Consider the following 17,069-nt stretch of genomic DNA (forward strand, 5'->3'; position numbering starts at 1 on the left):
GCAAAAGACAAAAAAATAGATGGCGATCAAAAGGGAATTGGTTAAACTAACTTTTAAAATAGCCACATAATTGAATAGTGTACAATTATTTAAAGAATGAGATAGAGCTTTTGGGGAAACAACCTCCAAGGTATGTAGTCAAGGAAAAACAGCAAGGTGTCAAATAGAGTACACAAGATTTTTCCACTTATGTAAATAAAAAAGATGTTCAGTGTACACACACACACTCTCAATGCAAACATAAATCCTTGTTTAGGTAGGGAAACATTTGCAATGTTGCAGAAGAAAGTATTAATAGAGATATTTCTTTTTGGGTTAAAGCCTGGTGTTATAGAGTTGAAGAGGTCTAATTTTTTACTTCTTTTTGTACAATTCATTAGTACTTTGACAAAAATAAAATAAAACTAGTTCAAGAAAATGCATATGTATATTCACATATATATGCATATGTATACATATAATTATATAAATACACATTTCTTAACAGAGTTTAATAGACACATGTGTATAATTAAGGAAGCATCACAAACCAAAGGAATGAACAATGAATTAGCCAATAAATTTTGCCAGTAAGAAAAAAAACCAAGTTAGATATCTCACCTCATGTAAAAAACAAATTCCAGAAGGATAAAAGATAAATATAAAAATTAAAACAAAACTAGAAAAAAACCGTAAAGAAATATTCAATTGATATTCAGTTGGTGAAGGATTTTCTAAATATTATAAAAGACAATAAAAAAGTGAAGAAGCATCTGTAACAATATGACAGTGAAAGGGGTTCATATGTTTAATACTTTAAAAGCCTTTATAAACTTATGGGAAAACATATTTATCTCAGAGAAAAATGGTCAATATAATAAAAAGAGATAAATCTATATATTTTTATTGAGTACCAACTTTGGGAATTTAGAGGTGAGCTAAGAGCTGTCATGGACTTTATAGTCTAGTGAGGGAAGAACATACTAGAAATAGGTGGATTCTTACCTCATAATTAGTTGGTCAAAATGCGCAGAAGACCTAAATAGACATTTCACCAAAGAAGACATACAGATGGCCAAGAGGCACATGAAAAGATGCTCAACATCACTAATTATTAGAGAAATGCAAATCAAAGCTACAATGAGGTATCACCTCCCACCAGTCAGAATGGCCATCATCAAAAACTCTACAAACAATAAATGCTGGAGAGGGTGTGGAGAAAAGGGAACACTTTTGCACTGTTGGTGGGAATGTAAATTGATACAGCCACTATGGAGAACAGTATGGAGGTTCCTTAAAAAACTAAAAATAGAACTACCATATGACCCAGCAATCCCACTACTGGGCATATACCCTGAGAAAACCAGAATTCCAAAGGACACGTGTACCCCAATATTCATTGCAGAACTATTTACAATAGCCAGGACATGGAAACAACCTAAATGTCCAATGATAGATGAATGGATAAAGAAGATGTGGTACATATATACAATGGAATATTACTCAGCCATAAAAAGGAATGAAATTGGGTCATTTGTAGAGATGTGGATGGACCTAGAGTCTGTCATACAGAGTGAAGTAAGCCAGAAAGAGAAAAACAAATATTGTATATTAAAGCATATATGTGGAATCTAGAAAAATGGTACAGATGAACCTATTCGTAGGGCAGGAATAGAGACGTAGACATAGAGAATGGACACGAGGACACAGGTGGGGAAAGGGAGGGTGGGACGAATTGGGAGATTAAGTTTGACATAAATACACTACCATGTGTAAAACAGATAGCTAGTGGGAACCTGCTGTATAGCACGGGGAGCCCAGCTCAGTGCTCTGTGATGACCTAGATGGGTGGGATGGGGGTGGGGGAGGGAGGTCCAGGAGGGAGGGGATATGGGGATACATACAGCTGATTCCCTTCACTGTACAGCAGAAACTAACACAGCACTGTAAAGCAATTTTACTCCAATAAAAAAAAAAATTGACCTTTATAAAAGGAACCACAACTGGTTACTTTCTTTTATAAGCAATTAAAGCATTTTCAAGCCAGCTGCTACTCATTAACAATTGGGATATATTTTATAATATCAGTGGATATACAGACAGTATCAATGCATCCCTCAGTCTATGCTATGGGCTAGGCCATAGACGTGCATTATCTCATTTAGTCCTCACAACTCCAGGACATTGCTATTATTATTTCTCCCATTTTGCAAATGGGAAAACTGAGGGGCTTCAAGAGATTATGCAATTTATCCAGACTCACATATTCGGTAAAAGGCTAAGGCATGAATTAAGTCCTCTCTAACCGCAAACTTCATGCAACAAGGTAACAACATTTGTAAAGAGCACAATTTCTGAGAAACATATCTATGCTCCATAGACACCAGCTGGCTCTATATATCACACAAATGAATGCTTTTGCAGCATAGATAAACTAATTTACAATTTTTTACTTTCTATGATATATTTTCACTTAAAATGTGTGTGTGTGTGTGTTCATCTTTGTTGGTTTCATTTTGCCTCTGTTAAGTCATTATTGCTGCGGTTTGATTAAATGAAATGATTGCCCTTGAACTCTCTCTATACTCCAAGGCAGCAGAGCAGGAAGAAACATATGGCACCAGTGCCATAGCAGCACAATTCTTAGGCTTCCTCAAGCATTATGTGGCCGGGGTGGTGATTGCTATCAACAATTTTGGGACTCCTAATTTAGAGTAGTAGATTCATGGCCTTAAAATGCAAACCTGTGGCTCAGCCAGGCAGCCTCTCTCCTGTATTCAGGGTCCAGCTTTTCAGCACACAGCCTCTGCGCTTCCCTTCACACGACCACTGCACTCAGGAGAACGTGGACCAACTCAGCACACAAGGACAATAGGACAGGCGTTTGCTCTGTAAATAGCACACAGCATGATTACTAGAACAACTGACTTTGTATGAAGAGAAAGGAAGAAGAGGATGTGTGTGTGTGTGTGTGTATGTGTGTGTGTGTGCACGCAAGCGCATGCTTTCCACGCACAAAACAGGAAATTATTCATTTTATGATCATTTACAAGACCTTGTATCCAATGCTTGACTAAATGATGACTTTCTGCAGTTGCAAATGTGTGAGCTTGAAAAATAGAATTTCACCTCAGCATCGCAGTATTTACACTGGAATTTTGTCCCAGCTAAAATCTGAAGTGCCCACAAATCTCATGACTGTGGGTCTGACATCTCTTTCTGGTTTGTTGAATTTATTTCTTCTGGACAGCTTTGCTGTGTATTCTTATTGTGTGAGGCTGGTCTACGTTCTAGCAAATTTGCAGTTGATTATCCTAAGCTCATTCAGGACCAGTTTCCAGATATGGTTTGTGTGACCTTGTGGAAGCAAGTGTAGGACAATGATTTTTCTTTGCAAACTCATTAAACCTTTTATTATACTCGTACTAAAAAAAAAAAAAAAAGAGTTCATTTAGGGATTAAAAACTATGTCCTCTCCTGGAAAAGATACGAGGTCCTACTTTACATAATGCTATTAAACATATCAACATGTCCTCTTTCTTGGACATGCGGTACACTATGTCCCTTGAATCCTGATAAAAGTGTTACTACACTTATTTTTCATTATAACATATATGTGTGACTTTGTAGAATGTATTTTGCTTGAGAAATGGCCCCTTGTCATCCGTCCTGTTGTTAATCCTTTGCTGAATGCCATTGTGCCATAGACAATGTGCACCTTGCTATGAGGAAAAGGAGGGGATTGCTAGTTAGGATGACATCACCACAGCCAAGCTTCCTCCTTTCTCACCCTGCCCCTCAGCTGCTCAGCTCACCCGCCTGGATCAGAACGTTGCATTATAAGCAAATGCAGTGCTTTCCCACAGTCATCTTCTCATGCGCTGTGGCAAGAAAGCACAAAAGGAAGATGACACACACCCTGTTTCTGAGTAAGGAAGGGAGGGAGTGTCAATATTGATATTGTTCAAACATCAGAGAACATGAATAAGGACAGATTGTTGAAGACACCAATCAGGAAATTCCAACTATTGTCTCTCATCAACCCAAACTCTGTAGCCCTTGAATACTGAGGTCATTCTCATGTTACCCCTGTTTAAAGTCCCTCAAAGGCTCCCTCACCCCCAGGATAAATGCGAAGGGCCTTCACATGGCACAGGAGGTCATCTGTGCCCCAGGCTCAGCCCTGTGTTTCTTGTCACTCCTTGACCTTTTGTTCACTAAAGCGGAAGTAAGCTCTTCGAGGACCCCACACACTCCAAGTTGTTTTCGCTCCTGGCCCTTTGTTTAGGTTCTCCCGTCTGCCTAGAACTCCCTTCCCCACCTTCCCCTGGCTAGCATCTAATCCTGTACTTCTTGCCCTCCCAAAAGACTTCCTCTCCTTCTCTTTGCTCCCATAATGCTTTGCATCTGGGTCTCTTTCTAGTTAGGTTAATTTATTACCTTCTCCCATTTATTCATGTGTTTCCCTGAAGCACTGTGAGCCCCTTGAACTATGAGACTGTGTCTTATTCATCTACCTAGCGCGAAGCCCTGCAAAGACTCTGGCACATACTAAGAGCTAAATAAATATGGGTTGAATAAGTGAATTATCCTGAAAGGTTGACCTTGAAAGGGAAAAACTGAAACATATAAAATTAGCCTAATTATTTCTTTGCTTTGTTACCTTGAGCAAGTGACTTTTCCATCAAAGTCCTAATTTCCTCACCTTCACAATGGGCATAATGTGTGACAATTAAATAAGGAAATGCCTAGAAAGTGGCTTAGCCAAGTTCCTAACATGTAATAAGAATTAAATGATTGTTAGGTATTATTATTAACTAAATAATTAAAATGAAATCCATCCTTTGACTTCTAACATTTACATTTGTCAAGAGTTAAATTTTCAGAATTATTTGGTGTTTGTTCTTGGTGGGGATTTTTTTTTTTTTTTTGGCCTCCTTTTGAGGATTACGTTGTGTCGTGTTATTCGTTTATCTGAATTATGCTGATCCTTTCCTCAATTTTTCTACTCTCTGTGTGAAAAGAAATAACCAGTAATTCAGGTGCCCAGTAATTCAGGGCTGGGTGACTCACACACATGTTGAGTCAGCAGGGACTCCAATTTAGAACCACATCAGCAGACATCATCCTCTGTAAATATTTCAAAAATTGATGGACGTGGCTGTTTTCACTATTCCAAATTACCGTGTGTGTCTGTCACTTAAATCTGTTTCCATTCACAAATAAGTTTCATGATGTTCTTCTTGAAAAAAAGGAACCATGAATCTAAATTTCAAAATACATCAGTTTTAGTTGTTCTCACTCCCATCAAGGTTCAGCAAGGGAAGGGCAGGTTTATAATTTGGTGACGGAAGTAAATTCTACATGACCCCCTAGGTCAGCAATGCCCTAAAGCATGTTAAAAACTAAAGGTCAAATCTCCAAAAGTCAGAAGTTATTTTCCAAGGGCAGAAATCTTATTTTATTTCTTTTAAGGCCACAAACACGCTGATTTCCCTACAGGTCTTGGAGATTTGCTTGGATTGTAAGTAGAACTGGAAATAAAGTTAACTTTAGCACTCTACTAATTACAGACCACCCTGGTGCTTGAGGCAGGCAGTCGACTTCCAGTACCACAAATATGCCGTGCTCATTTCCATCTTCTTGCTTTGACTCACACTTTCTCCTTCCTCTATAACAACCTACTGCTCTCTTAGTTCATATCCTGGCTCTGCGGCTCATTAGCTCGGAAACCTTGGGAAATTTACTTAACTTTCCCTAAACCTCAATTTCCTCATCTATAAAATGGGGATAAAAATTGTATCCATCTCAGAGAGTTGTTATAATACATTAGACAATGATTTAATGTTAGCCCAATTTGTGGCATTACAGGGCACATACTTCATGACAAATAGATGCTGCTGTTGTTATGGCCTATCTTACCCATCATTAAAGGCCCAGTTCACCCTATATCTCTCCCAGATAGTTGCTCCATTCACTGTTCTCTCTCTTGTGTGGGTTTCATTCTTCACGTGTTTATACTATGGTAAGCACTCTTCATACTATGGTTCATGATAATATATATAACACATGATTACATATATTACATAACATATATATGCATGTACCACATGCGTTATATAGATTATAACATAAATATTAAAAATTATAAAATAAATAAAATATATAATATGCAATAAATATATAAATAATAAAATATGATATATAATATAAAATAAAATAATATGAACAAACAAATATAAATTAGGATATTTAGCACTCTTCATACTATAGTACATGCCAATACTCAGTACTCCTTCCAGGCACAGAGGAGGATTACACATTCCCATCCCCTTGCTGTCCTGGATGGGGGGAACCTACATGAGTAGTTCTGGCCAATGAGTTGTGAATGGAAGCAACATATCACTTTCAGGCCAGGGCATTTAATTGCTGTTGAGAGACCCTCTAGAGCTCTTTGCTTCAGCCCTAGTCATTGGTCCTGGAAGCATCTGTTGAAATAAGGCCCCATTGAGTGACTACAATGAGTAGAATCCCCTGACATCTATGCTGTGTCTGTAGTTTAATGAGAAATCTTGTTTTAAGTTTCTGAGTCTGGGAAGGGAGGTTATTTGCTACTGCAGCTATTCTGATATAGATATAGATACAGATACAGATATAGATATACAGATATATGATGGTTTTATCATCTTGACTAGAATGTAAACTCTTTAAGGAGAAGGAGCAAAGTCTTACCCTTCTCTGCACCAGTCACAGAACTCAGTAAGTATCTTCTACTTAACTTGGACCAACCTAATAGTTTCAATATTACAGCTGAGATCCAAATGGAGAACGCTCCCTGACATTAATTTCTAGTCATTAAAGTGGAAATGTGTTAAACTAGTCATCCAAAAAAAAAAAAAAAAAACATACTTGAGTAGGACCCTAAAGCCAATAATCAGTTTTCTTTCACGGTAGACCCTAAGAGCAGCAGATGAAAAAATCTCAGAAACCAGGTTTAGCAGCTGTAAACAAGGCTGATGTAGGTCATGTGACTCAGAGAAGCATAGACTTAAGATCTTATTATCAGAAAAGAAGATTTAGGAGTGGTTTTAAGGATAAGATTGTTAAGACATAATTTTGTGAAATCAGTTAGTCATGGGGACGTCTGCCCACGAAAATGACTATTTGCTTGTTCTTCCGATGATATTTCTGATGCCATTCAGGTTCCTACAAAATAATTTCATTTGGCCCAAAGAGACCATGGCTCTCCTGGAAAAAAAAATGGCATGACTATTTATAGAGAAAGTAGAGCATTTTATATAACCCAGAGAAAAATCCACTTTGTTCTGCTGAATTATGTGCTAATGGTTAGCCTGGAAATGTCCAAACTTATCAAAAGCCAATCTTGAATGGGGATGAGAAGTCATATACCAAGACTTAGTGGGTGGATATCAGATATTTCCAAACAAGGTAAGAGAGGGTAGACAGCCAGATGACTGAGGACCATCCAAGTTTCAAATGAAAAAGCACATAAATAAGGTTTTCCTCTAAAGGTTCCCACATTTTGCTGATAATCTGAATCAACAAGCACATTTTTAAGAATACAGATTACCAGGCAGCATCTCAGACTTACTTACTCAGAATCTCCCGGGATAAGGTGGAGGCTGAGAATAAGCATTATTAACGTTGCCAAGTTAAACTTGATGATTAGTTGGATCTAAGGACCTCAACTCTACTCAGTTTTCCTAGAAAAGAATCATTCCTTCTGCAGCTGGGGATGTTCTGGGTCCCAAAGTGAAAAGCCAAGGTGCTGCCCATCCTACAGAGAAAGGCACCTGGAAACCTGGGAGAATGAAGGGAAACTTTGGTAGGAACCATTCCAACTTTTCCTCCTGCCATTTGAGATTCAAGAACTAAAAGGAAGTTGGGGATCCAAGGAAATCTGGGTGGTTCCCAGCATAGGTTTTAATTACATAATTCTATTTCCAGGTGTTTTCCTGAGAGACAGAGCCTCCGTGTGGTTACTGACAAACCTGAGAATCCTTCAGCCTTCTGTGTTGTCATTTTACCTGCATCAAGAGGAACTCACGGAAATGTAAATAATGTATATCTTTTCTTAAAAATCAGTGTAAATATTTCATAGACTGTACAGTAAATAATAAATACATTTGGAAAAAAACAGTATAAATATTTGATTATTTATAGAGCAACTGTTAAGCCTGGAATTACATATGAATGTTCCAAAAAATCCAGTAAATCCTAAATTACACACAAATGCTTTAAAAGTGACCCTGACACAGTCACGGGCACAGTTTTTTAAAATTCCTATGTTTGTTTCTGAGCCAGGGGAGTGTTAAATCAAAATGCCACAGTCTATAACAGCTTGCTTGTGAATCATCTGAAGTTTTGGTAACTCCCCAGTTCCTGTGCCTTCTGATGCTACTTGGCGAGCATCTTGAAATAATAAAACGCCCTCTGCCTATGAGAGAAATGCAGGCATGCCACGCCATACAACTGCTGCTTTTCATGCAAAGAGTTTCCAATCCTGTAATGGTTGCTCACACAGAAACACTGGATAATAAACATCCAAAGCCTCTTACAAACCAAGCAGGTAAAATTTTCTTACACCCAACAGTGGGTCAAATCTCTGAGTAGGAAGCTTCAAACAGATAACTGTTTTTCTTTTCAGATTATCAGGGATGTGTTTCATATGCATAAAATAATCAATCCATCCTGCTAGCAGACTCCTGGTCTTTAATCTGTTCCTTTTCACATCTCTCTGCTCTTTTGGAATTACAGGGAATCCCCGTCCCCATGACCCACACAAGTTCGTCTGTGTTCTCCTCCACTTCTATTATTTCCTGTCATGTATGCCCTTTGAGACTCAGTCCCAGCACTGCTCCCCTGGGAAATCATTCTCACTGAAACCTGCACATGCTTGTATGGCAGCATCAGTCCCCAGGAATAAAAATACTTGTTTATATTATTTATTCACCACTAGATCCCAGAATCTAGAAGAGTGCCTGGCACTTAATCAACTTTAAAAATATTTGTTGAATGAATGAATGAATGCACGTGTGTCTCCCCCAGGGACCAGGGATACAATTTTTATTCACTGTGTTCTCAGGGCCTGGTACAGTCCCTCACACAGAGTAGGTACTCAGTAAAGAAATGTTGGGTGGATAAATAGACTTTATTAGATAACGTGTCTGTATGTGGTGAGGACAAATGCGGCATGTGAAAGAGAGAGAGAGGAAATAGGGGCTGTAACAAACTACAGCTTCACTCTTCTCATTGAAACATATCCTCGGGGAAGATTAGTAAGTATATGCTTCGCTGAAGGTTTATGAAGGGGATAAAGAGTATATTTTCTTCTAAAATAAATCCCCATAAGATTAAAAAGAAATGTTCCTGGTTACACTCATACAGTATTATAGGGCACATACCTCTAAGAAGCCCAAAGCAACACCAAAGTTAGCACATTAATTTTTGCATCAAACTACCCCTGTGTGGTTGAGGGAGGCCATTTATTCACCTCATTTTCCCCTTGGAGGAAGCAAAGGCAAATTAAAGGAAAACATCTAATGATTTGCCCAGAGGCACCCAAAGATGCAGCAGCAGTGGATCCAGTTTCCTCTCCACGGCTCTTGAGAGCATATGGCTCAAAGAGTTTAGATGAGCAAGTCTGGCACTGAGAATCACCAACTCTCTACAATCCACCAAGCAGTAAAAGCTCACGGAGTCTGAGCACCATCTGTGACTTGACAGCGAAAGGTGTGCAAAAGAAAATGAGATATGGTCTCTGTCCTTGTGGAAGAATCTAGTTGAGGACATAAGACAAGACAAACACCCAGGAAACACTTAAACCCCAACACATCACATTAAATGGCAGGTGTAATTGAGTGGGAGAAATGATGTATCATTTAAGGTTCTTTGATTGTCCGCAACAGTGACTGAAGCAGAAAAGATATATAATGCAAGGACAGGGAGAGCCTGAGAATAGGAAAGAAGGTTGCAGAAGCAGGAAGCCCCAAAGTGCCTTAGTGAAAGGAGCTTCTTCAAAGCTTAGCCCAGCCACCATTGCTGGAGTGAATGAACAATTGCCAACCATTTCTTCCTTTCTGTAATTCTGTTCAAGATTCAAAGTCCCAGTAGAGAGAGCCCAGTTGGCTAAGCGTAGTATAATACTGTCCCCTTGGCTGTACTGAAGTAATAATAGGAAGGATAAAAGTGGAAGAAGCCCCTAAGGACCTCTCAGCCTCTCATGTAGGAGGGCAGAGCCCTTTGATTTATCATTCTTCTGTGACCCTACCCAATAAGCAATCTCCCAAAATGGCACTGAGGTGCTGTCAGGAGGAAGGAAGGGCCATCAGAGGATGGCAAATTAGCTTTACCAACAATTCCTGTGAAAGGAATTCAACAGAGGGGGAAATCCCTGGACATGAATCAACTTAGAATCATGGAAAAAAATGGGACTTGGGATTGGTCTAGAAGCACTTAATTAGATGGTGAGCATGTAAAATCAAGATGAAACCCACAACTAATGCTAACTAAAGCGGTGAGGACAGGAAAGGGTAAATATTACTGTCAAAAAATTAAACAAAGTCCACTGAAATTTAAAAAAATAATAATAAAATATATATATTTTAAAAAACACAAGAATATTTAGCTAAAGGCAAGAGAACATACACCAGTGAAGAAATGTACCAAATTAGCAGAGAGGTTAAAAGTCAGGTGGTTTTAAGTTCTAGCAAAGATGTTAATAGTGGTTATGTTAAACTTGCTCTCTGGGCAGTGTTGAATGAGTCCATATATCTGTGTCATTTACACGACTGTTCAAACAGGACCTACTTTTCATGGGTAAAGAGTTTTCAGACAGGTTCAGGAAGGACTAGCATAAGGAAATTATTCAGGTTCACAGTTTTTTAACAGTTTTAGGTAGTTCTAAAAACGCACTGCATTCAATTTTGATATCTTTTAAGCAAGTAGTGAATTTTCCCTTTAGAGCACTTGGCTACAGTCGAAGTCACATTTTATAGTAATAATGCTATAATTTATACTTACATAATACTTTGCTTATTTTTTCACAAATGTTAAGTCAATTGAGCCTCTCAAAACTTCTATGCCATACCTACAACCTCTGTTTCTATTCTCATCTTACAGAAAGGAATTAAGCTCAGAGAGATAAATGACTTGTCCAAGATAACAGTCAGCATCATCCAGCTGACTTCATACATTTATTTTTCCATGTCATGTTTAATAACGAGGCAACAAAATATTGCACCCATGTAGCAACATTAGTAACCCATGTTCTCCAAATCTTTTTAAGGATAATGATGACATTACTGTGATAAAAAAAATAATAATAATAGTAACAGCTCTTTTAATAGAAAAAAGAGCCATGGAGAGGATATTTCATCAGTTAACAAATATTTACTCAGTACTTCGCGTTGTGCAAATTCTCCTCCAAGACAAGCCAGGCCCCGAGGAGCTAGACAAAGCCATCAGAGTTGAACTGGATGGAGAAACAGGGAAGAAGTAGGACTGGCCTGCGACAAGAGTTTTAGAAGAAAGGAATCCAAAGGACTCCAGGGCAAGGCTGGAGACTAGCAGTGAACAGGCTATGGAACCAAATTTTCAGCCTGAGAAAGCAGAAAAGACAGGAAGAAACCAGAGAGTAACAATATAGAAGCCAGAGGCCCTAAACAAAATGATGGGGAAGGAGAGCTGGAGGATGAGGAGTTTCCCTGGGGCTTGCTGTAAAGCACCTACAGCCTCACCCCAGAGTGAGAGAGAGATGTTAAGTAAACGGGCTAAGCTAGCTCCCAGTTCTGCATGAAAGGAAGACAAAGAAAGCCTAAGAAATAATCCCCCTCAAAGAGTTCCTGATTAAGTTGGAATGGTAAAACATAAACATTTGAAGATACATTTAATAGTGTACAACAGGAAACCAATACGAAACAAAATAAGTTAATATGAGAATAGGCATTCAGGGAAGGAAGGGACCACTCTAGGCTAGGGCAGCCTCTGAAAATTTCACCCAGGAACAACACAGACCTTCAGAATGTGCTTGTGGCCCATATGTCTTGCCAATTTCCTTTGAAATGTAATTCAGACTTAGAGTTTACTTCTCAGTTTATCGCTTTTAGGGAGTGTAACCCTTGCACCCTATATTTATTTTTTCTCTTCCTACACTGGATGATTTCTCTGAAAGCCAGCCAAAGTATCCAATCGGTATGTCTTTTTTAACTCATTTCAAAGACTTATGTTGGGTGGCTCTGCTCTGTGCTTGGCACTAGACAAAGTGCTGGACTTGAGTGAATAAGGACAGAAATTAATAAGACACAGGTCCCTGTCCTCAAGAAACTCAATTATTCAGAAAATTCAGAAACATAAACTAAACTCTTAGAAGTCATGGTGGAAAAGGGTACAAAAGGAATCAGTATAAAAGCTCAGAGCAATGAATTCTAGCATTAGGGGAAAGATTTTTTTAATTCTTTTACTCAACAAATATTCTGAGTGCTGCCCAGTGCTGAGCGCTGCGAAGAAATCATCCCTTAATATGCCATAGTCCATTCTTAGGAATAGTTTACATTTTAAGTTGGGGAAGAAGTCGATCTGAGTGAGAACCAAAAAAAAACATTTTGGTCATCCTGAGACGTGGCATCAAAAGGATAGGTTGCAGAATGGATCTAATTTGGTATCATAGTGATGGAGGACTAAGGAGTTAGTCTACATTCCCATTATCCCTCTCAAACCACATATGGTTCTTTACCAAACTCAAGGATTTGCCATAAGCAAAGGTAGCAATCCTAAATATCTGTCACCTAAACAAGAATCCCTGTATTATTCATCAAGATGAACACTCATTATAGCAGGAAGAGTCTCTGCATCAGTGAGATGAGAGCCAATTTGAAGAGGTGTCAGCCCTGCCTTGCACCACCTGTATGTGTTCTGGGGCAGGCAAAAGGGAGCTCAGAGCCGATGTCCTCATGGGAGCTGATGTAAAGGTCTATGGCTCCCCTTCCTGTACACTGCTCTACGTTCTTAGCCTGTGCCAGGCTCACAGCATTTCTGAAGAACTAAGAAACTGCCACTCAAATCATCTGTGGCCACTGACTATTATTATGTACCTGTCTTAGTTCATTCTGCTCTAACAAAATGCCACAGTCTGGGTAGCTAATAAAAAATAGACATTTATTTCTCACAGTTCTGGAGGCTGGGAAGTCCAAGATCAAGGTGCAAACATGATTTTGTTCTGGTGAAGTCTCTCTTCTTGGTACATAGCCGGGGCCTTCTAGCTGTGTCCTCACAAGGTGGAAGGGGTGAGAGAGCTCTGTGTGTCTCTTTTATAAGGGCACTAATCCCATTCATGAGGGCTCAACTCTCATGACCTAATCACCCCAAAGACCACACCTACTAATACCATTACCTCTGGGGATTAGGATTTCAATATGTGAATTTGCGAGAGAACACAAATATTCAGACCATAGCTCTACCCCATAATGTTATTGGGAAGATACATGAGGTAATAAATTACAGGGTTTAGAACTGCCTGCTACATAGGAAGCATCATGTAAGTAATAGTGGTGGTGGTAATATCAGTAGTCTCCCCAAATATGTCATATAATTGCTTTTCAAATTACTAGCAAGCCAGGAGAGAATGGGAAAATCAGTTAAATGACTGGACTTGAAACACGGAGAAAGTGTGTAATTACCAATTTTTTAAAACTCAGAATGATGCTCATCTCCCTGGTTATAAAAACAATGTCGCCATGCCCTTCTAGTTTCATAGAATGGGATATGCCATGTGTGTATATAGTTGTGGATGTGTGTGTGTGAGTGCCAACTATGGTATAGTGAGGCCTATACCAATATCCCTGATGAACACAGATGCAAAAATCCTTTCAAATTATTAGAAAACCACATTCAACAATACATTAATATGATCATACACCATGATCAAGTGGAATTTATTCCAGGGATCCAAGGATGGTTTAATGTCAATAAATGTGATTTGCCACATTAACAAAATGAAGGATAAAAATCATATGATCATCTCAGTAGCTACAGGAAAAGTATTTGACAAAAATCAGCATCCATTTATGATAAAAACTCTCAATAAAATGGGTATATGGAGGACATACCTCAACATAATAAAGGCTATATATGACAAGCCCAGAACTAACAACATACTCAATAGTGAAAAGCTAAAACCTTTTCCTCTAAGATCAAGAGAACAGGAGAAGGGTGTCCATTCTCACCACTTTTATTCAAGATAGTATTGGAAGTCCTGGCCAGAGAAATTAGGTAAGACAAAGAAATAAAAGGCATCCAAATTGGAAAGGAAAAAGTAAAATTGTCACTATTTGCAGATGACATGATATTATATAGAGAGAACCTTAAAGACTACACACACACACACACACACACACACACACACAACTGTTAGAACTAATAAATTCAGTAAAGTTGCAAGATACAAAATCAATATACAAAAATCTGTTGTGTTTCTATACACTAATAATGAACTATTAGAAATAGAAATTAAGAAAACAATCTCATCTACAATTGAATCAAAAAGAATAAAATACCTAGAAATAAATTTAACCAAAGAGGTGAAAAACCTGTACACTGAAAACTATAAGATACTGATGAAAGAAATTGAAGAAGACACAAATAAACGGAAAAATATTTCCTGCTCATGGATTGGAAGAATTAATGTTGTTAAAATGTCCATACTACCCAAAGCAATCTACAGATTCAATGCAATCCTATCAAAATTCCAATGGCAATTTTCACAGAAATAGAACAAACAATCCTAAAATTTGTATGAAACCACAAAAGACCCCAAATAGCAAAAGCAATCCTGAGAAAGAAAAACAGAGCTAGAAACATCTCACTCCCTGATTTCAAACTATCAGCTATAGTAATCAAAACAGTATGGTACTGGCACAAAAACAGGCACATAGATCAATGGAACAGAATAGACAGCCCAGAAATAAACGCATAAATATATGATCAATTAATGTACAACAAAGGAGCCAAGAATGTACAATGGGGCTTCCCTGGTGGCGCAGTGGTTGAGAATCTGCCTGCCAATGCAGGGGACACGGGTTCGAGCCCTGGCCTGGGAAGATCCCACGTGCCGCGGAGCAACTGGGCCCGTGAGCCACAACTACTGAGCCTGCGTGTCTGGAGCCTGTGCTCCGCAACAAGAGAGGCCGCGATAGTGAGAGGCCCGCGCACCGCGATGAAGAGTGGCCCCTACTTGCCGCAACTAGAGAAAGCCCTCGCACAGAAACGAAGACCCAACACAGCCATAAATAAATAAATAAATAAATAAATAAAAATTAAAATTAAAAAAAAAAAAAAAAAAGAATGTACAATGGGGAAAGGACAGTCTCTTCAGTAAATGGTGTTGGGAAAACTGGATAGCCACATGCAAAAGAATGAAACTACATCATTATCTTACACCATACACAAAAAGTAACTCAAAGTGGATTAAAGACTTAATGTAATATATAAAATGGAATATTACTCAGCCATAAAAAGAAATGAAATTAAGTTATTTGTAGTGAGATGGATGGACCTAGAGTCTGTCCTGCAGAGTGAAGTAAGTCAGAAAGAGAAAAACAAATACCGTATGCTAACACATATATATAGAATCTAAAAAAAAAAAAGGTTCTGAAGAACCTAGGGGCAGGACAGGAATAAAAATGCAGATGTAGAGAATGGACTTGAGGACACGGAGAGTGGGAAGGGTAGGCTGGGACAAAGTGAGAGAGTGGCATGGACATATATACACTACCAAATGTAAAATAGATAGCTAGTGGGAAGCAGCCGCATAGCACAGGGAGATCAGCTCAGTGCTTTGTGACCACCTAGAGGGGTGGGATAGGGAGAGTGGGAGGGAGACGCGAGAGGGAGGAGATACGGGGATATATGTATATGTATAGCTGATTCACTTTGTTATACAACAAAAACTAACACACCATTTTAAAGCAATTATACTCCAATAAAGATGTTAAAAAAAAAAAAAGACTTAATGTAAGACCCAAAATCATAAAACTCCTAGGAAAAAACATAGGCACTAAGATCCTTGACATCAGTCTCAGATATGATTTTTTGGATTTGACACCAAAAGCAAAGGCAACAAAAGCTAAAATAAAAACAAAGAACAAAAAGCAAATGAGACTATATCAAACTAAAAACTTCTGCACAGCAAAGGAAATCATCAGCAAAATGAAAAGGCAATCAACTGAATGGGACAACATATTTGCAAATCATATACCTAATAAGTGGTTAATATTCAAAATACATATAAATAACTCATACAACTCAATTGTAAAAAAAAAAAATTCTATTTTAAAAAGAGCAGAAGATCTGAATAGACATTTTTCCAAAGACGACATACAGATGGCCAAACAGACACATAAAAAGATGCTCAACATCACTCATCATCAGGGAAGTGCAAATCAAAACCACATGAGACATCACCTCACACCTGTCAGGATGTCCATTATCAAAAAGAAATCTTGGCGAGCTTGTGGAGAAAAGGGAACCCTTGTGCACTGTTGGTGGGAATGTAAACCAGTGTAGGCACAATGGATAAAAAGCATGGAGTTTCCTCAGAAAGTTAAAAATAGAGCTACCTTATGATCCAGCAATCCCACTTCTGGGAGTTTATCAGAAGAAAATGAACGCACTAATTTGAAAAGATATATTCACCATGTTTGTTGCAGCATTATTTACAACAGCCTAGATATGGAAACAACCTAAGTGCGCATCAATGGATAAATGGATAAAGAAAATGTGGTAGGTAAATACAATGAGGTATTATTCAGCCACAAAAAAAAGAATGAAATCTTTCCATTTGCAGTAACATGGATGGACCATGAGGGCAGTATGCTAAGTGAGATAAGTCAGATCAAGACAAATGCCATGTGATCTCACTTATATGTGGAATTTAAAACAAAAACAAAAACCAACCTCACAGATACAGAGAGCAGACTGGTGGTTGCCAGAGGCACGGGGATAAGGAGGGGGCAAAATGGGTTCAGAAGGTCGAAAGGTACAAACTTCTAGTTATGAAATAAATAAGTTATGGG

The 17,069-nt window shown here is 38.4% G+C and overlaps 1 long non-coding RNA gene across 1 annotated transcript in view; it reads left to right on the top strand.

The window, feature by feature from the left end:
* The window catches only part of LOC309630963, a 1,010,383-nt gene extending 995,049 nt beyond the window's left edge, over positions 1–15,334 (top strand). The window contains exon 4 of the long non-coding RNA XR_014245979.1: positions 15,039–15,334. This is a non-coding gene — a long non-coding RNA (uncharacterized lncRNA). The remainder of the gene's footprint in view (positions 1–15,038) is intronic.
* The last annotated feature ends 1,735 nt before the right edge of the window (positions 15,335–17,069 follow it).

Source organism: Balaenoptera borealis (assembly GCF_965194805.1).
Source record: "Balaenoptera borealis genome assembly, chromosome: 6".
Taxonomy (NCBI): domain Eukaryota; kingdom Metazoa; phylum Chordata; class Mammalia; order Artiodactyla; family Balaenopteridae; genus Balaenoptera; species Balaenoptera borealis.